Genomic DNA, 21,619 nt, shown 5'->3' on the forward strand with positions numbered 1-21,619 from the left:
ATTCTTATTATTTGATACCAAAGTTACAGTTACTTGTTTTACTTCTAAGAGTACCCACCGATGTAAGTGTAAGTATTATTACAAGCAAACCAATATTAATATTTTATTTTACTTTGAATCTTATCCAATTACTCACAATGTTTAGATTTCATTCTTTAAAACGTTCATGCTTTGAAATAAAGAATAGTCTCAACTATTTTTATAAATCTGGAGGCTGGAAACTTACTTCCTCTTTTTCCAGGAAACCTGCTCTTCCTGTTTCATGACTCTCTCTGTCTTGACTATGATTTCTTATGATTAAATAGAAAAAAGTAGAATTAAAGCAAAGTTTGCAGTAGACAAAAACAACACACACAACCAAATAGATTTTATTGACATTCAAGTCTACTGTTGGGTCTAGATTTCACTTGAGTGATTCATTTTAAAGATAACTTTATTTATTGTTACTGTTAAACTAAAATTTCCAGCATGGGGAAGTGGGATGATCTCGGATTTTCTTGACACAAGGCTTATTGATACAAAATTAGTAATCTGAATATTTTGTCTTAAAGGTTTTTATTTTCAGTTAACTGTGCCATGTTAATATTTTTCTTTGCATGGCATTGGCCATCTGTTGGAGTTATTTTTATTTGCATTATTATTATTATTATTATTATTATTATTTTTTAGCACTCTGATCTTTAAAATGAAATAAACAATTTAACAGTTTAAAATTTAACTGGTTAACCATGTTATGCTTGAACTGTTTGTCCTCGCAGTCTTTCACCAAGTTTTCAGCTTCCCAACATCTTCAGGTTGTAAAGACTAACAGCCCATCACCTTATTTCACATCTGCAGAACTTGCCTAAGGCACAAGTGAACTAAGCTGCTGCTTCGGGCCTTTAAACCAGCAGGGGTCCCTAAAAGCACTTGGATTCCCACACAGTGAGCTGCTCTCAAAAAGGAGCCTACTTTTTAAATGTATATTTCCAATCTATTTTCAAATCCTTTTAAGCAACCAAGCAAGTGTCCTAGTTTATGTGTAAGATATTCTTTGTTTGTGGTCAAATGTCAACAGTCATAATTTAATTATGCATGTTTTTCTGGTGTTGTCACATTTTATGCTTTCTGTTAATTAATATCAACACTTTTCCCCCCCCAATTTGCTTTGGTTGTTGGAAATCACAATCAAACTTTGCCCCAGGCTCCCAACTGATGGGAGTGCCTTCAATTTTCTTTCAATCAGTCGATGTTGCAAATCGCTAAATTTGCCTGTAAACTTCTTTATTCAGTGGTGCCTCAGGGTTTAGCTGTAAGTAAGCTTCCAAATTTAATTCTGCTTAAAGTTGCATCAAACCCTTTGCTACGCAGTACCAAGCATTTTAGTAGTGCACATAGATACATGACTTTAAGTAAATAATGTTCCAATAGTACCTTTCTAAGCTTCTGATACTGAAGCATTTGGAGTTTGATCTTAAACCAATCCACTACAGAAAATGTCTGTGGCATGAGATGCCAAAAATACGGATCATAAGATCAAATTCTGAGTAAATACTTTGCAAATTTAACAATTACGTGACAATCTGTGTTAATCTCATTCCGTGCTGTGCAGACTCTCTGTCGCCAATCAGCTTTGTCAGCATGCCGATTGTTTGAAGTGTCTGACTCCACAGGGGACTTTAATCTTCTTAACCAATTCAACTAAAATTTATTTAACTACTAGAAGCTCTCATGGGTTGTTTGTAGAGCATTGAATTTTCAGGCAATAGTTAAGTAAATAGGGAGGGAAAATGTAGGGATTTTATTTTTTGCAAACTTGTACAGGTACCTCATATTGGTGGTACAAGACTTGAGTGTAAAGAATTGATTTTCTATTATTTAGGGCAGGGGAGGAGAAAAATAAACATCTTTATTCCATAAAAAAATAATTTTCATAAACTCTGACTGATATGCTTTTCACTTTTTTAGTATTCGTACACACTTGTGATGCGTACGAGTAATGACATGTAGACAGTATTTTCAATATCCACTCTGAAGCTCATCCTGAAAACATTCTTTCTCTGTAAACACCAGCTCCTGTAGTTTTTATTTTTTAATGCATCTGTTCTTGGATTTGCAGTGGCAGTCCAGAGAATTTATAGCATTTCTGCAGACACAACTATCAGGTAATTTACTCCACCAAAGTGGAGTAAATATTCCTGCTCATATTCCTGCACTCGACTTCTGGGGGCCGTTAGATTCCCCTAAGCATCAGAAATGTTGGATTTATCAACTTTAACAATGTTGCTGCCTGTACAGCCTTTTACAATAGCTTTGTGTTTAACATTTAATTAATTTGTTTGATGTTAAAATAACAAAGTAAGTTAAAAGGTTTATTGGTTGAGATTTCGTGAGACTTTTTTTTTCTTGTTTGCAGCACAAACTTGAGCTCCAGGTGAAGCCACAGAATAAATGCAGAGGATCTGATTGAGTTTGGAAGAGTTTTGCCAGTCTCACTGTTTACTTGCTTCTCCATATTTCTCTGCTTGCTTCCGTCTCACTTTTGTACCGCCTTTCCTTCTCAGTGTCTGCAGGCTCTCTCCAACTTCCCTCAATCACTGCTACACATCTTTGTTGATTTATCTCCTTTTGCTTTGGCTGTGCTGTTTGTACTCCTCTCCGATAACCGAAGTCTCTGCGCGGAGGCCTGAGGAAATCGGCATACGGCAAAGCTGCTTCCTCCCAGAGCCTGACATTGATTATTAAAACACGGAGAGCAGATACAGATCGTTTCTGGTTGAACTTGAATCTCCATCGGTGGCCGCTGGACAGTATTAACTGTATAGGATTCTTGAGTGATGAGTTGCAAATGATTTTTGAAACTCGATTCTAAGTAATAAATAAAAAACAGGGAGTACATATCCTCTACTAGATCAGGCTGCATCAATGGCTTTGAGACTACAGATCTTTGTCATAATTACATAGATCTATGTAGATATTCACTTTGTGTTTCCTCATTAAACTGTCGTATTGATTCTTTGTCGGTGCTTGTTTTTAGAACGCAGAATAAAAGATGAGTGATGAGACAGAGAAAAGCAGAAATCAACGTAAACTGTTTCGGATTCTTTCACTTCATACACGTTGCTTCATGTTAGCATCTTTATCCAAATGCAATGGTTCATTAAAGTATTTAAACATTCACTTTGCTACTCCTAAATAAAATGTAGAAGTTGCAGACCAAGTAATTTGAATACATAAACAAACTGTCACAACTGCACAGCTACCAAAACATTCCCTTTGTTAATTTTCAAAAAAAGTTTTTATGTTGATTTAAATTTTTTTTTTTTAATAAAGATAAGGTTTTTTTTTTTCCCCTGCAAATTTGTTGCCTTTTTCCACTTTAATTGGTACCAGACTGTGTCCTCTCCTACTTAATGAGCTTTTTTCCTGCTTTCATTTCAGAGTTTTACCTGTTCAAATTCTAAACCTTCCTGAACATTTTTATCGGGCAAAAAAATTGCACTTCACTACGTCTGCAAGACGAGATGAAATCTATTCTTGTGGTGTGACCTATAATCAATGAGTTTCTCTACACTTCTTGTAGGGTCTGACCAATCTACATGCAGAAAAAGGAGCTAATTTAAATGAAACCTTATGGTTACTTTTGAGCACTGATGATGGCTGACTCCTACGACACGACACCTACACAACATGAGTCTAACTCTGATTTGAATCCATGTACATTCACTTGAGTTTTGACAGATCTCGAATGTCCTTGTCCTCTCATCCAACCACCCCCATCCCACTCCTTACACTGACAGACGCACATTCACTCTCATTCAGGCGTTCGGAGAATTGTGTTTACCTGAATGGGTTTTAAGTGTTGATGACCTTCATTCCTCTGTGAAGCAGCCAATGCTACATTGCAGAATATCAGAAAGTGACAAGAAACTGGCATTTTTTTTCTATTACTTTTCATTCTGTCTCCATAATACCAAATCATTTTGTTTTGACAAACTGCTACAGATATGGGAAGAATTTTAAATTGCAAATGGAAAAAAGTGCAAGGAGAATGAGAGAGTGAAACAGACTGAAGATTAGATTAGACATACCGGTACATCGGTTTTTCATGCTCAGGTGTCCTTGACAGAAATAAAATCACACCAAAGTCTCCAAGATTTGGCGAGATTGCAGCAAAACTGCATCGATTCCAGTAGGCAGCAAGTCATTTCATCTTTACTCCAAAGTAAAGGTAAAATATACCACAAATCAGAAGGAAATGTATCGAAGCAATCAATTATAAGAATTTACATAATCACTGAAGGAGGTCGAAGTTTACAAAGTTATGACCTTAATAGACAATGACTGACCAACCTGAAATAGATGTTTTGGGTGACTAGTGTTTGAAAGGTGGCCTTAATAATTTGCTCATGAATGCGAAGTTATTTTACAAAAGGTCACAATCATTTGTCCCAGGTAAAAGATGCAGATGTCAGTTTGATGTCCAGACTGAAAGTTTCTCTCGGGGACCTCAGTGGTCATGTTGGCAGATTAAAACCTTCTTGCACTAAATTCTTCTGTCATCAGAGCTCTTTCTCTGTGTTGCTTAATTTTTGATTTGTTGTAGTTTGACCTTATGTTGGGAGTTCTTCACTGAAACTTTTTGGAGATTTTTATTTTATGAAACCGAAGGTCTGATAAAAAGTCCTTCAGACCTTTCAAGGATATTTAGCAATTTCAATATGTACAATTTTATGCAAAGTTATTAGGATTCTTGCTATGTGATTCATCATATTGGGTTATTCTGCTGTTTCAGCTAACTTTGCAGGTGAAACAATTCAACACATATTTTTGCAGCAGTATAAGACTTTAATTGGCTAAAATGTACATGAAAAAGATGTCCCTCAGTTTGGTAACCTTTTCCCAAATATTTTCTAAAAATTCACATTCATGTCAGTACGTGCAAAGATTACAATTGTATTACAATTGTTTACAATGTTTTACCACTTCTGCACTCTGAAAAGCCTACCAATTATATAAATATTATGACATATAGCAGTATATCATTGTGTGCTAAGCCAAGTAACCCTTCTCACTGCTTGGTTTTATGAGAGCGAAAGATGCAAATTAGGAAAGAGAAATCCTCCTGTTCAGCACTCACCTGAAAAAGAAGAAAGTTGAGCTTGAATTGGCACATGGCGCTTTCATCCTTCTCAGCAATGGCTTGTCGGGAACATATTATGAGTGTTGATGCTGATTTCCCTGGAATTAAATCAACACTTTCCCCACTGTGGTTAAGTGTTTGCACCAGCTGCGTGATAATTAAGTACAAGGGATAATCATGCTGAGAGCATCGTCTCTATCCTCCAGTTTACCCTCCCAGACTTTTGTTGTTGAACTTGTTAGAAATGCCTTATACACTGCACAAAATAGAACTTTTGTATAATTAAAAAGCCTCCCAGAGAAAGTTATGTGTTTTCCTAAATTATTAAATATAACTAAATTCTGCTGCCACATTTTATTGGAATACAGCTGAGTTTTTTAATGAAATGACATTATATAACTGAAATAATAATAGTAATAGTAAAAAAAAAAAAAACATTTGTGGCTTCTTGTAACAGGAGATTTGTGTGATATTCAGCATGACTAGGTGTGTTGACCTCATTTATTTCATTGTTGTGAGCCTGAATCCAACCAATGTGTTGGTAATATAGTGTTAAGCTATAAATTATTTTAGTCGCTTCCATAACACTTCACAGAAAACACAGGAGTCTCTATTACTCTCTGTGGGTTATGGATGATAAATATTAAAGACCTGTACATTATACTTGTTATACTGAGGACAGACCCTAATCACGATGAGTGACCGTCAACCTGTCATCAGCTGATCATTGCTGTAATTGCTTGCCGTTAGCCTGGGTCTTGGCCACACACTCCAGTATGTCGTCTGAACGCTGATTTGTATCCGTCGTTACACTTTTGCACCCCTGAGACTGATTCATGTAGAATGCAGTGGATGAATCATCAAACTTTTACGTAATCCCCTGTCTTCCAGTGTATGCGATTTGAAAAATGATTGAATGGCACAAAATGTGACAAAACACATAATCTGTTTGGTATTTCAGTTGGGGATTTACGGCATGTGCAGACATTAGGGATTAATTCTGTTGAGTTGATGGGATGAGAAATCGTGTTTGAGACGAATCAAAAGGGTTTATTCAGATTAAATCAAAGACGAGAGACCAGTTCCTTCTCTCTTTGTGAGGATGTGTGTGCCCTCGACATATATTAACCTCAACCTTACCATCAGCCCGTTGTTATTTATGTCATATCAAGTCAAGTTTACCGGTATTGCACATTTCAGCAACAAGGCTATACAACAAAACATGTCTCAGTTATTTTTCTGTTTTTCCTTCAAACAGATTCTAAATTAATTTGATTATTAGTTTGACTGCAGCAAATATACATTTTAGAAATCCAGACACAAATTAGCTAAAGTTGGTATAAGTGGGCATTACTCCTACCACTAGATGGCAGCAAAGTGCTTCCAATATGATACTTGGTATGTGTCATTTATTCATCACAGCCATTAGGCGTGTATGTGAGTATATATTTCAACCATTCACACAATCACCATTCAGACTTTACTGCATCCTGCTTTCCATTGCTAAAGATAATTTACAATGTGCAATGTCAATTTTCTTTATTAGCACTACACTATAGTTATATTCGCCACAAAGATTCCCCATTTTCAGATTCATGCAAGCTGCATTTCATAACTCCAAAAACAGCATTTTCCACTCTACATAAAACAGGAGCTCCTTTTATGCTTATTAAATATCATATGATGAACAATGGCACGTTTTTTGAAAAAAATTTTTATTTTACATATGCCAAATCTTGGTCTTCTGACAGGCATGGAAAAGTTAGATTTATGCGCTACTCATGACGCGTGTGCATTCCTCTGAGAATAGGACGAAAGGAAGGTGTTGCCCTTTCACGTTGGAGTCCCGGGATCATATGACATTTGGGACAGGAAAGATTATTAGTGGCTTTGGGCAATGCAGACAAATGCACAATTTCACACAGAAACCCACACTCACTAAGGTGACTAGATTAGATATGTGAGGCTGCATTTGAACATTGTGTTACTGAGGCATCGTTGTCCTCATTTTATGCGTAATTTCATGGCCAGATTTTAGATATGGTTTTTAATAGAATATATAAAAATTAGTTGGGCGTCTAGCAAAGTTTTAGTTGGTCTTTGAAAAGCCACATTTTGTTAGGCTAAAAATGGCTAAAAAACACAAAAAACAAATATTTTTTGGATTAATATCCTCTATTTTTGCAGCATGAGTATCTATTAAAATGTGGATTTTATCTACATTAAGTGAGTATTCAAATGTCATCTACACAACTGTTAACCTGGGCCCCCTTCACACAAATTTAAGATGGCTCTTAACTTTCCACGTCAAACTAAATATTTGTTGACATGGAAAATTACATATTTTTCCTCTGCAGCTCTACAATCAGTTTTAGTCTTAATTTGTGTGAGCAAACACAAGTGACAGTTTACGTTATCTGACCAAAATCAAAGGATGCAGATTAAGGGGTTTTCAGTAGATGAAACCCTCCACAAAAACTAACCTTCTTGCAAACTGCACCCAATTTTATGATGCATTAGTGGGTCCAGTTAGAAGGACTCATTCACACATAATCCAAAATGTTGGTGGGGTTGCGTATGAAATACTGGTAAATGTTCACTCTGAGGCACTAAAGTCTGAAGTTACTCGTCTCCGAGCCTCATGCACACCATCAGACTGCTGCATTGCCTTCTACTTTGTCATCTTGTAGCCATGGCTACAATGCTGAGGGCTTTCTATGAAAGACTGACACATATGCACTGCAATCATGTTGCAGTCTGAACCCCTCTCTGATTTTCTTTTTTTCTCGCTCGGTTATCTGTGTTGGATGAACTATTTAGCGTTGTGTCCCCAAACTTGAGCACCATTCACAGCGTTTAATGCTTTGTGTCACTTTGCATGGTGAGCTTAAGCATGATGCTGTTTTTATTGTTACATCTCATGTATGGATCAGTAGGTGCATTTTTTGTGTACTGTCTGTCTGTTTTGGTTGTGATGGGATCTGACCCTATTCATATAGTAAGCCAGACCAATTCTGTTTGACATTCTTGAATTCCATGTACACTATTTGGTAATGATTGATGAAGGATCTACAACTTCCCTGATGACTTTCCTAAAACCTTGCAGATATAATTTATTTATGGCTTATTTTTTATGTCATAGGACACACTTTATCTGATGATTCAGACCTGTGAGGAAGCATCTGATCTACAGCCAATGATCAAAGCAACTCATCCAGAAATTCTCTTTGTTTGGTTCATTCAGAAGTGTCAGTGCTTCAGATAAAACCATCCACTACTGAAGTCAAACAATCTGTCTCGTCGCACTGAAACTTGTCACTTAAAGGTGACAATTGACATCCTTCAATTTAGCAGACGCACCACAGAGTTTCCCTCTAGTTTCTGCTAGCATTACTGGTACATTACAATATGTCACCACACAGTACAGCATAAACCCGGTTGTATTTAGAAAACGTTTGGAAAACCCTTTCTAATTGCAGTGGCGTGAAAAAAAATGTAAGAGGTGTTACCAACATTTTTATCCAACGGTTCAAAGCTGCGAATGTGTTCCACAAAACACAAGCTGTAATGCACATAACATAATTATACCTATGCGTGTATGTGTGTGTGGGCGTGTGTGTTTATGTGTTTCAGAGCAAATGCATCATTATCCAGATTGTGTTGAAATAATCACACATCATTCAAAATCAACAACATATAACCTAACGGGTCAGACAGCACCATCCAAAAATACACTAATAAATAATGGCAAAAAAAGAAAACATTGTAATATGTGCCATAGTTGTTGCCATTTTCTTTGTATAGGTTGTGGACATTATTATTCCAGTGAGATCAAATTTCAGTCTTTGGAACAGCATATCGCACACAATCCCAATAAGACCAATCATTTTGCGTATCTTTCAGTATCAAAATTTTCTTTGTGAACACAAAAGAAACAAACTGAACAGATTCTGATAATCCTGTTTCACCTATCCTGCATCTCAGCTTTGACATATGGCCTCCTCAGCTTGCAGAGGACATGATTGCTTAAATAATTTAAAAAAAGGAACGGGGGGCTTCTAATAAGTGGCAGAGACAATAAGAGCATCTGTGTCGGCCTCAATATTTGACACAGTTTGAAATCCCCTGCCTTTCTGTGGAAAAGGCAGAAATCCAATGTAGCCCTTGATAGAATAATTCCACTGATACTTGTTGCCAATTATTGGTCCGTATTCACCTCTTAAGCATGTCTGTTTCTGCACCGGTGCACTCTAATCAATTGTTGCAATGGCGGGTGTGATCCTGTTGCCTCATGTCTGAAGATGTGAATTAGTAAGTTAAAATGTGTGTGATATTATGGAAAGTTGTGTTGCAAAACACAATAATGACAAGAAAATGCTGCATAAACCAAGCTCTCCATTTATAATCTCTATTTTGTGCTTTTTAGAGATTGCGTCATCGAGGTGGTGGTGTCTAAGACTTAGACTAGCATCCCAATTCCATCAGGAGCCTTTTGGAGCGGATGTGACTCCCTGGAAAGAATAGTCCTCTTGCAGTCTGAATATTGTGAGTTACATTCCACCTTTCCACACCACATATCTACATATTCTGGGGCAAACTTTTCAACCCCAATGTGTGAACGCTGAAATACTTTGAGAGGTTGGTATGACTAGAAGAGGTCTTTCCAACCTTCAGAAAACTTCAGCACAATCCCAGAGCTTGCATCAGTTCTGGATCTTTAATTGGATGTGCCCTGCAAACCAAAAGGAAGGTACCAAAGGGGCTCAAGCATCTGGATTCAACAGGTACATTTTGATGCAGTGAAGCATCAAAAGCTATCCTACACAGCAATAGTTCTCTTGTGGGAATATGATCTTTTTGGGTACTTGGATGTTTCAGGATTTTTTTTCCCCACATTGGGTTTCTTTACATTTGCTGTGTTGGATGTTTATGTTGTTCTGTTTTTATGCATGTTGTTGAGGTTTGAGCCTTTCCCCTTGCACTGCCCAAGCCTGAGGCTTCCACTTACTGACTGCACCGGTGTTTTCCATCAGCTGTAGTGGCAGGCAGGAGAAACCGGAAATAAAAAGGGCAGGTTGACAAGCCGACAGGAGTGAGGAGCAGGGCTAATAGAGGCAGAGCAAAAGAGGCAGCTGGCCAGTTCCAGTGTTCAGAGCAAAAGGAGGCCGATTCCAGAAGCTGGGGCCATCAGACGGGGAAAAAACCAGCAAGCCCAGTAGCTGGGGACAAGCTGGTCGGCAGACTGAGACAAACCGCAGGAACGGGAAGGGTTCAACAATTATTAGTAGCAGAGGGAGAGAGAGGAAGTAGCAATTCGGAGATGAGGAAGAGGTGACCCTGGGTAGACTGCAAATAGCGAGGCCTGTTGTGTAGCCAGAGAAATACTCCCACAAGCTGAAGCACAGTACTCAACAGGTGCTATGCACGTATGCTGGACAGTGTGGATTCGTCCAGGCTTTTTCATTAAAAGGACAGGATGGAGAGAGGCTTAGGAGAGATGCCAAAGGCAGACTGAACTGAGCTGGATTGATGGTTGAGAGGGGAAGACTGCTGATGAACGACAGCAGAATCGCACTCTTTAATGCTACACTTTGCTTTATATTTAAGAGACTTTTATTCTCTTGATGCCCTTTTGATGTTTTAATCTTCTTATTCTTTGTGGCTGGTGGGTTTTAAAGTATTGGACACTATGGCGTTGCTGAGTTTCAACAACATTGAGCAAGTTTTTTTTCTCCTATGCTACTCAAATAATAGCGCAACATGGTTCTCAAGGCCCACTGTTCTGCAAATTTTTGATATGTTCCTGCTCTAACACAACTAATTCTGTGATTGCATTTCCTTCACACCGTGCCACCAAGTGCTGTAGAAGCTCGTCAGTCACTCAAGTGTGTGAGATTAATAAAATGCCTAGAACAGGCATAGCAGTGGGCCCAGAGAACCACAGTTAAGTACATCTACTAGAGACAAAGTTCATTTTAGCTTCTTGTTCCTCAGACCTCATTCTTTCATTTACTATTCAGATTTGGATGCACTGTTGACCAATTATCAAATGGCCATTGAGCCACTGACAATCTTGATGATTGCTCATCACAAAGGTAGGCCAGCCTATAGGGAAACCATGTTACCCTTCTTTTCCAGACAATGGGGTTATCTAGCTGGGAAGTTGGTGGCAGTCGAGCCTTGGCTCCTGGGACTTGTCTGGGGTCAAGAAGAAAAGATAATAGGAAGCCTTTTAAACCTAGACCCAGTACAAAGATAGAAGATGTTCAGGTTGGACTGGGTAGCAGGCAAGGAGGAGAAACCTTGACATGCTAATTTCAGTCATTAAAATCTGATTTGTGGCACACAACAAGCTTATCCACAACCTCTGCAGTGATGAGCAGAAAAAAACAACAAGAAAAGCTTTCATAGTTTTTCTGTACAAAAATGGAGACTCTGGATGGTGGAACAAGAGTGTAACAAGGCAGAAAATCTAAAGAAGTGGGGCCATTCATGGGTTAAACGAGTTGAATAACCACCTAAATGACCTGAAATGATATTGCACAGACCTTTATATGAGAAAGGACAGACTTGTATGGTGTTTTTATTCCTAAAACTAGAGAAAAAGTGTGTTTTAAGTCTCGTCCTCGTGAAATGAAGAAATTAAGTTCCAATCCTTTAGAATTTCATTTTCCCTCCCAAAACGCACAGTGTTTAATATTTATTAACTCTCTTCAAATGTCAAAAAGAAAATCCTTTGGAGCAAATGTTTTTTTTCCTTTTCTTTTTATTATTGTGTATGTTTGGCTCAAAGCATTTGTACCAAGAAAAAAAAATTAATCTAAATATATAAATAGCAACCGTTTTTTTCTTTTAGACAGACCTATATTCTTTTGGTTACTTTTAAATGTTTAGTTCTTTCTTGGGAAATGTTTCACAATGAACGCATCACAAACTTTCAGAAAGGACTGCAATCTCTAATTGAAAAACAGTCCTAATAAAATAAACAGTAGTTTATTTTATTGTAAGTTTTAGTGTCACAGATTTCACTTTGACCCAGGGAGATTCAAAAGTTAAAGTTGGTGGAGTGAGGCTTATTGCTTAGAAAATGCCACTTTCACCAACAGCCAACAGCTTATTTTTATGCACAAAAAGTCTGTTAATTTGCAGCTCTTATTAGATATTTTATCCACAGAGCCACAAAGCTGAGCTGGGGGGGTGATAGAGGTGCAGGGTACTGGATATGGGAGATGGCTGTTTATGAATTTGATTAATTGCTAAATTAATTTAGTTCATTATTGTTAATTTAACTTTTATGCTCACCATAGCATCCCGTTTTGAATGTCTGTCACCCTCCGCCTTCAAACACTACGTTTTGCTGCAGCCAAAAAATATTACTGCATGTTTTATAAAATCAACTCATTTTTGTGCAAAGGTACTTTAAAGTACGAACCTACAAACTAATATGTTAGTTTGTCTCTCCCATAAATTCCAGAGGTTTTCTTCTCTGAAACTGAATCTGGTACCAAAAAAACTAATGATGTGGGAACGCCTTTTTGTATTTGCTCAGAATATCTTGATGACATTTATTTGATGATCTGAAAGATTAAAATGTAAAAAATTTAAAGAATCTGGGAGATCGTAAGCACTGTACGTGAGGAAGGACACATGATTAGGGTTTGGAAACAATAGAATATTTGTCTTATAGACCTGCTATTGCAACTGCAGATTTATGGTATAAACATATAGCTGTAGGTTTAGGCCAAAAATAAAATCCGACACAGAAGCAATTCAAAATTTGTAACTTGTTTTTATTTAGAGCACTTGTTTTCAACCACTCAATCTATGATATCCAATGACTGATTCTCACGAGTTGACTGAAAATAATTCATCAACGTGTTTCTGGAATAGCCGGCTTATCCTCTCAGACTGTCTGTTCAGTCCCCTGATAAGAGCTTCATGCTGTCAGTGCCCACAGGGAGCTGAAGATGAGATAGGGAGATAAATGATAGAAAGATGGAAATTAGAGGGACAGACTCTGGCAGCAATGACACAGCAAACGAGACATTGGTAACAGATTCTCAGATTAGAAACTGAATTTAGAGAAGAACTGAATGCACTTCAGAACATTAAATATAAAATGAAGAACATAAATCATGTATATTAAGCTTTACAATGAAGGTTAAATGTTAAACTTTTGTCCATTTTTAATATTACACCCAGTCAGCATCCAAGAGTTTCTGAAAATGTTGTTTCGGTGCACAATCCAATGTCTCTGCTGCTGTTCTCTGTTGAGTCAACAGATGGCGCTGTGGCTCTTCAGGTGCAACTTATTACCAGCAATAAAACTCACCAGACGAAAACAGAGAGCTGGAGCACAAGCCCACCTGATTGAGTTTACAGACAAGACCTCAGCTAAATATAAAAGTAGTGAGCAGCTGAGACACAGAATTACATAACAAATCTCCTGCTTTCCTCTTTTCAGCCATGTCAAGATAACGGAGCGTGTGTTTGGGTGCGTGTGTGCGGGTGAGGGGTGGGCAAGGGTTTAGAAAAAAAAAAGCTGATTTCTGGATACTCCAGCACATTCTGTCTCAGTCAGCACATGCCTTGTATTTATCTTTTTTCTCTGTCTTTCTAAATCCTACGTTTTCCATTTCCTAACTGTCAGCTTTTCCTTTGCTCTCTGCAGCCCACCAACCCCCAAATTCCTGTAGAAATGTTGAGTCTCATAAACTGACACCAACTTCACACTGTTTTCCCCCCCGAAATTATATCTAGCATTGCATTTAGCAATAAAGTGGAAGGGAGGGGCACCTACTTTTATCTATCATCCGTTTGTGTTTATTCTTTAAATGAGAAGATGCTTGTACAAACGATGTAGTTAAGTCATTAAATCCATTCTTTATGGGAGAGGCTTTCTTCTCTGAACTCATTCTGGGTAATAAGTGCATATCAATATTTTGCAAAAGCAATTATGCTGTGTTTATGATCTAGAAAACTATTTTAAAAGAATATATTTTATCTCAACACATAAAAAGCATCTTATTTATAATGAACTGGTGCTGTTGAAGGACCAAGTAAGGCATTTTTTAAAAGCCTCCTTAAGAAAATAGCCCAACCAATTAACCAGTTGATATTGTTTTATCCTTGTGCTTCCATATAATATGGTGTAACTCCATTCCTAAAGGACTGATGTCTTGCATTTGTTGGACGTTTCCCTAGATGACTGACTTACCTTTTCAGTGTGACAACAGTTTCTGCTATGGGCTACTGAGCTAAAACTTAACAACAATGACCCTTGAGGACTCATTTTAGATTAATAGAGATCTAAAAAAATGTATAGTATCCCTTAAGTGTGTCAATATTTTTGATCAAAATTAAGTCAAATACCAACTTTAGCATATATAGGACTAACAGTTACCCAGTCCTGATGTTTTAAGAGCTTGAAAATACTCTGTATATGGCATTTGCAATTGAAATCAAAGTACTATATTAATCTCAAGGAGAACTTTAATGCTGTGACTCATATTGTACAAGTTTCTTCAAAGAGTTGGTGTAGATCGAGGGCCCGTATCCTGCACGTTTTAGTTCTCTCCCTGGTGGCACCAACAACCTTTTCAGGATGTCAACGTTCTTCTTAGGCCTTCTAACGAGCCATCATCTGATTCAGGTGCGTTAAACCAAGGAGAGAACTAAAACATGCTGGAGGCCGGCCCTCGAGGACCGAGTTTGGGGACCCCTGGTGTAGATGGTGTGATGGCTGTGGGCAGGAAGGACCTCCTGTAGTTGTTTCAAAAAGAGGATGCACAGAGTGGTCCGTAGTGTTCTTCGTTTTTATGAATAACCTTCTTTTTGGAGAGTCGTCTCCAGAAGTCCCGGGGAAGGCAACACAACACAGCCTGCCTTCTTTACCAGCTTGGATTTTTCTATCACTAGATCTGATGTTGCTACAGATGATTTCAGAAGAGATTGCACTCGGCACCGCAGATTTCTCAAAGATCTGCAGCATTTTGCTACAAAGATCAAAGAACCAAAACTGCTCAATAAGTACATTACTCTGTACCTTCTTGCAAGCAAAGGAGGAAGAAGTGCATATGGATATTTTATGTAACTGTTGTCTCCAGTCCAGTTGTCTGGATATTCATACTCCTCCACTGCTACTACTACTTCTTATTCCCATTTCTCCTGAAACCTGTAATCATATTTGCATTTGACATGTTTAAAACTACGTTGATTTGTATTGATTCTGGTGGATGAAAAGTTTTCTTAAACCGATCCCATGTACACAATATTTTTGTTAACCAGAGATATTTGTTTTTAGCAAGTCCCGGCTAGACAAAACCATTCCTGTTTTTTTTATTACAAAAGCTAGTTCTCTAATGGTATTCACACACAGTTACTTAATCAGTCATAATATAAAAAATATAGCTCAGAAAATATGGTAGTATTCAAATTTCATGAGTTCTCATCCTATGAGGCAACACCACACTCATATTGTTTACCATAAAACCAGTGTTTCTGATACAAATATTGGTATTTTTTGACCGAGAAAGCAAAGAAGTTCCTGTTAGAGAGAATCTTTTGATTTTAATTCCAACATTAGCTCCACATATCAAATACCATCCTACAGACACTCTGCTGTGCTGTGATTCTGCCAAGCAAATAAGAAGAAATTAACATGAACAAATTACCTGTAATCAGGTTTTGCATGACATTTTGTCTGGCTCTTTTCTGAAACTTGCTGTAATATTTAGTGAAAATTATAAGGCCAGAAAGCAGATATGTTCTCATTATATGAGGTGGCTTAGTTTGATGGCAGGACTGCACAGTGGCGCAGTTGGTAGAGCTGTTGCCTTGCAGCAAGAAGGTCCTGGGTTCGATTCCCGGCCAGGGATCTTTCTGCATGGAGTTTGCATGTTCTCCCTGTGCATGCGTGGGTTCTCTCCGGGTTCTCCGGCTTCCTCCCACAGTCCAAAAACATGACTGTCAGGTTAATTGGTTTCTCTAAATTCTCCCTAGGTGTGAGTGCGTGTGAGTGTGTGTGTGTTGTTTGTCTTGTATGTCTTTGTGTTGCCCTGCGACAGACTGGCGACCTGTCCAGGGTGTACCCCGCCTCTCGCCCGGGACACAGCTGGAGATAGGCACCAGCAACCCTCCCGACCCCATTAGGGAAGAAGGGTGTTCAGATAATGGATGGATGGGATGGATGGATAGTTTGATGGTGAGGCACAGGTAGCAGCCTTAGTTAGAGCCGACTACCTGAAGTAGAGCAGGATAGTGTTTGATCACACAAAGTTAATTACTGGCCAAAATCTTTTCAAATTATTCACTTCTGTGGTACAGTAATTACTTAGGAAGTCAGAAGGTGCTGTCTGGGAATGTAGCATTCATAGCGACACAGAGTTAATTAGACCTACATGACACTTTGTTCCAAAATATTCTCCCTTCTCTGCCCTTTTTACTGAGCCGAACAGCAAATCAGGTTTTTGTTGTAATAAAAAAAAAAAAAAGTGCAATAACACATCATCATGAAATGAGACCTTTGGAAGTTTGCTGCTCATGCACTGCAAACATTACACCCTGCTCCAGTATCTTTTGAAATGTTAATTGGATCTCCAATCGTATTATTGTCTCCATGTCTTTTCTCTAGCTAGCTTTCAAGCACCATGTTTAAAACTGTATCTGTTATCTCAAGACTTCTGTCTGGAAGCATTTGTTACTCTACTGCACCTTGTTTCATCCTCATCCTTTTGCAGTCTTTTTCGATCTTTTCTCTCATTCCTCCCTTTTCTGTCTCTCCAGTTTCATCCTCTTTCAAGTCTGTTTCTCCTTTTTTGTGTCTTACCAAAACTTCAAAGACTTAACTTCAAAGACAATGGAAGTAACCAACTCAAATTACAATATTCCAAATTTTTTTCTTTTTATGTATATTTTTCATTGCATTCTAAAAGATCATTTGCTGTCCTTTGAAATAAGGTAATTAATTAATCCGAATTAAACGTCTATTTTCCCTGTTAAGACAGCGACTTTCTGTAACAGGTGGGTTGCCGGTTTGAAACTTGTTTTATTTCGTCTCACTTGGTAGTGATGAAAAGATGTTCAGGCTTCTTCTGGGCAGCTGAAGTTACAATATACCTTACCACCATCAGTGTGTTTTACCATATAAGAAATTCCTAGGAATAGAAATGCTAGCAGAAATAATCCCTTTGTGGTATTAATTCATTCTTTTCAACTGCAACCAATAACTTTAGGATACTCTATTGGGAATCTACATTAAACATTAAGTTTGGAGATGAATGTTTTACCCATTCTTCCCTACAATATAACTTGAGCTCTGTCATATTGGACAAAGAGTAGTTTTTCAATGCATCCTTTGCCCACAAGTTCTAATATTTATTTAGAAAGTAGTTAAAAATGCAGTCTGTTATGCTTTATTTTATTTAAGGGTATAACAGTAAAGCAGGGTGATTAACACTCCTGCAGTCTTGGCACAAAGCTCAGGAGGAGCGCGGCAGATGTTACAGTCAGACAGTGGGGAGGTGGAAGAGGTTGTCCCATCAGACTGTCACTAACTGAAACAATTAAAAAAAAAAAGTTGTAAAAGCGCACGCAGGGTCAGTACGGACACACCGGACTGTGCACAGGGTAAAAAGGATCTTAAGACCGCGGGAGAGTTAGAAATTCCTGCTACACCTTTTAGATTATCATTAGTAAACAAAAGAATTGACATCATAACTTGTCCTTTTCCTTTCATTTTATGGGACACCTTGTGTTGGACAGTCACATAAAATCCTAATAAATAAAAATGTTAAGCAGTGTGATTGTTTACACAAGCCGAGTCTAGCTGCGATAACTTCTCATATGCATAATCACACATGCATACTGACATGCTACAAAGCTGCGGAAACGTACAACACCGGCGCTCATGGTAGCTCTCAGACACACGTTCAGCCGAACAATACAGAGACTGGAACTGACTGCAGAATCCTCCATGAAATTGCAAGGGAAGGCAGATCCCAGTAAACAAGGATTGTGACATGCTGGAACAAAACTGGAGTCTTTCATGAAGTGGAGTGCTGAGGCTCAGTGAACATGATGATATGTGATCCAAACCCTCGGGGGATTCAATGCGCCCTCGTGTGCTGTACACAGAGAGAACAGAGGATGACGAACAGAGAAATCTTAGCAGTGAGTGACAGCGTGCATGCTCATCTCTGACACTTGAAGATAAATACAGTAAGAGGCAGATTTACTGATATGCACATCTCATAATGAGCAGACTAGAAATGGGCAGAAAGTCCGTTGCGTTTTGTGTTCAGCGTTGAGCTCTGCGCTGGAAATGGAAACTAAATGATGATGATAAACGAGCGTGGGGTCTGTAACTTGCTTTGGGTTAATTTTCCTACAAAACAAACATCATGAAGCCTTGTTTGATCAGTTAATGCTTTGTTGAATGTATGTTGCCTTTAGGAAAATGTTGCTTTAAATAACAGCAGCTATTGAAATCTTTGTGTTGTTTCAAAAGGGCACGGCTTATGCTCAGCGGCAAGCAGAGCAGGAGCAAAACATTCAAGAGGAATTCAGAATATTGTACAAAAAAAAATAGAGAGAAATATTTGCCTTATTGTTGTGCAATCAACAGAGCTGAATGAGTGCTCTGCTCTGAGGCAGAACATAAATCAGGAAACAATCTGGTCCGCCATGTGCATTATCACCTTAAATGTGACTAAATTTCAGTGGCGACATTGCAATTCGACATTGAAGGGTTTAATTGCATTACACACAAAAAATATATATATATATTTTTAAAGAAAAGCTTTTGCATTTTGAATGGCAGCCTGTTTATGTTCCTTTTGAGCAAACCGAGGGTCCATAAAGGCCAGTTTAACAGATGGTGATGTTAGGTAAACTGCAGTCACAAAATATTTTGCTTTTCTGACTGAAACTGAAATTGACTGATCTGTATCTTCAGTTCTGAGAAAGACATGATTTTGACAAGCTTTGCTTTTTTTTTTTTTTTTTTTTTAAATAAAAGCGTTGTGAATCATTATTTTATGCACTGCCAGCTGGTTAAATTGCGCCTTACAAAAAATAAAACGTCGTATCTCATTCTACACAATTGTCTGAAGTCTTACAAAGTGCTTGGAAATGCATTTTATTTGCAGTGTCAAGAATAAGCTGTGGCTGCATTTATTGCAAAATGCAACTAAAAAAGTTTGTACAATGTGGAGATAAATCTGTATTCTTGCCATTTTAGATGTAGAGTAAAGCTAAGTTATCATTCCTTTGTCAAAATTATGCGTACACATTACATGCAGATTTTTCACAATTCGTTACTTACGTTGATTACTCATAGTTTCCACAATAATTAGTAGACCTGATGTCCAATGTTCAGGCTAAACTTGAGTTAAACATGAGCCAAAGTTGAGTCTAAGTGTTGTCTTGATTTAGATGTATGTATTTATTCTAGTTTTACACCAAGCAAAACTGCCTGATTTAAAGTATTAGCAAATTTGTACAAAAACAAAAATGACGCAACAAAGACACCTTCCTTCAACTTTTTTCAGTTGTGATTTCATTGTGTAGAAAAAATAGTTGCTATTTAATAGCTGAAAATCGATTGTGGTAAATGCAATGCCATATTTGCACGTCTTTTATTGTGCTGGTGGAAGGAAACTTCATGCACTTTTCATCTAAAGTGTCATTAAAAATCTGAGCTGCATAGGCTGCCCACCAACAAGATGCTTTCTTATGACAAAGGAGAAAGTTCAGTTTATATCCGTGAAAGAAAGAACCAGCAGTTTGGAATGATTTTCGGACCAAAGTTGAGTTCTCCCACAGCGGCAGCATTTCTGTAACTGAGTGGCTCGTAACACAGAGATGCCGCACTGCAGACACAATATTGTGAGGAATGGAGTTTAATTTCTACAGTTAAAATGTTCTAGCAGTAACAATAAAGCCATGACTGGTACCCATGGAAAATTCTTTACCTATATGTTATTTGCTGGTTATGAATTATGTGACTATGTACCTCAAGTACAGATGATGTGCAAGTAATTTAGAATTTGAGTCCAACTCACAGTCCTGTTTAGTTTTTGTTTTTCAATCAAGCAGGTCTACATTTAGATTTCTAAGAAATTATAGTAAAATCCTTTGTTGTCCTACTGTGATCACTACAGGTACACCGATTTACCAGTGCCGATTTCCTTAATTTTGGGAGATTGGTGATCAACCGATATTTACATTTCAATCCAATCTTGGCCCCCAATATTATGTAAAATTGACAGTGGTTGCCCTAAAAGTCAACCACTGTCCTCTTTTGCTGTCCCTTTAGAGAGATTTGACTGGCAGATCGGCCCACCAGACCATGTCTGCAGGTTTGCAGTTAACAATAGTCACCCCACTGTTGCCAACTCAGCAACTTTCTTGCTGTATTTCAGACAACATTTCAGACAAAGAAATGGTATTGACCAAAATCGGTATCATCAGGTCAGGCTTTTTTAAATTCAGTAATCGGGGATCAGCCAAAAAACTGCAACTGCTAGTGAGGATATTCAGGTGGATAAAGTTAAGGTAGGTTGGGAGTCAGTTTTTGTTTGCATCACTTGTCTTATCATGTAAAGTGTTTTATAGAGCGAAATGCATTTTCTTAACCAAAATCTGGAATATCTATATAGCTTGAGTTGTTATTTCAAAGTTTACGACTCCCACAAGCAAAGATGGTAGTGCTAAAGCCAGAAAAAAGATTGTGATATAGAAAATGAGAAAGCTAGTTGTTGAAAATGCATGTATGAAAATGGGTACAAAGAGATGTGGTGCAGGTAATGAGAGCTGCTCCATCATTAAGTGCAGCCCCTGCTGCTCTACACTGAAAGCGATCAGCTGTCATGGCTTGGGCAATTGATCAGGTTGCCTACTGGGTTACTTCCCTTTGAAGGTTTTCTGTAATCGTCCCACTAGGAGGAGACTCTGACAAAAGACCCAAAACTTGCTGGAGGGACTTTCTATCCTTCCGGGTCTGCATTGGCATTTGCAGTGCTATTCCTCTTTTATCTTTTTGTTTTTTGAGTAACTATAGACAGACGGAGAAATGGGATTTTATTTCCAGGAACATTGGCTGTTATTTTAATGCTATCAATCAAATTCATACTCCAAAGAGTTGTTTTAGTAGGTGACACTAAAATGTTATCTCTTTCATTTATGGAAAATCAACTCTAGGGTAATATTTTATTTAAAAAAAAAAAAAAAAAAAAAAGCATTGAAGAAATTGTCATGACAGATAGTTTCAAACAAAATCATATAGGAAGGTGTCAAAAATCTCTTTAATACAATTATTTCACCAAAGAACAGTGCTTTTTTTTAATTTATATTGTGAGTACGTTCACAAAAACTGATATTGAGCATAGATGTTGCATATTACCCTGAATCCTATCAAAAAGAAATCTTCATTCAAGTAAATACAGATAAACAGAGATGGGTGGGTGAGAAACATTCCCTCATCTAACCTCTTGTATG

The 21,619-nt window shown here is 37.8% G+C and overlaps 1 long non-coding RNA gene across 3 annotated transcripts in view; it reads left to right on the plus strand.

The window, feature by feature from the left end:
- Positions 1–9,546: 9,546 nt before the first annotated feature.
- Positions 9,547–21,619, plus strand: part of LOC122826751 — a 131,629-nt gene continuing 119,556 nt past the window's right edge. For 2 of the 3 annotated variants that reach the window (XR_006369862.1, XR_006369860.1), the window contains exon 1: positions 9,831–9,906. This is a non-coding gene — a long non-coding RNA (uncharacterized LOC122826751). Of the gene's footprint in view, positions 9,668–9,830; positions 9,907–21,619 lie in introns of those variants that run through there. The other variant, XR_006369861.1, reaches the window with a different exon arrangement.

The sequence above is a fragment of the Gambusia affinis genome, linkage group LG23, assembly GCF_019740435.1.
Source record: "Gambusia affinis linkage group LG23, SWU_Gaff_1.0, whole genome shotgun sequence".
Lineage (NCBI taxonomy): Eukaryota > Metazoa > Chordata > Actinopteri > Cyprinodontiformes > Poeciliidae > Gambusia > Gambusia affinis.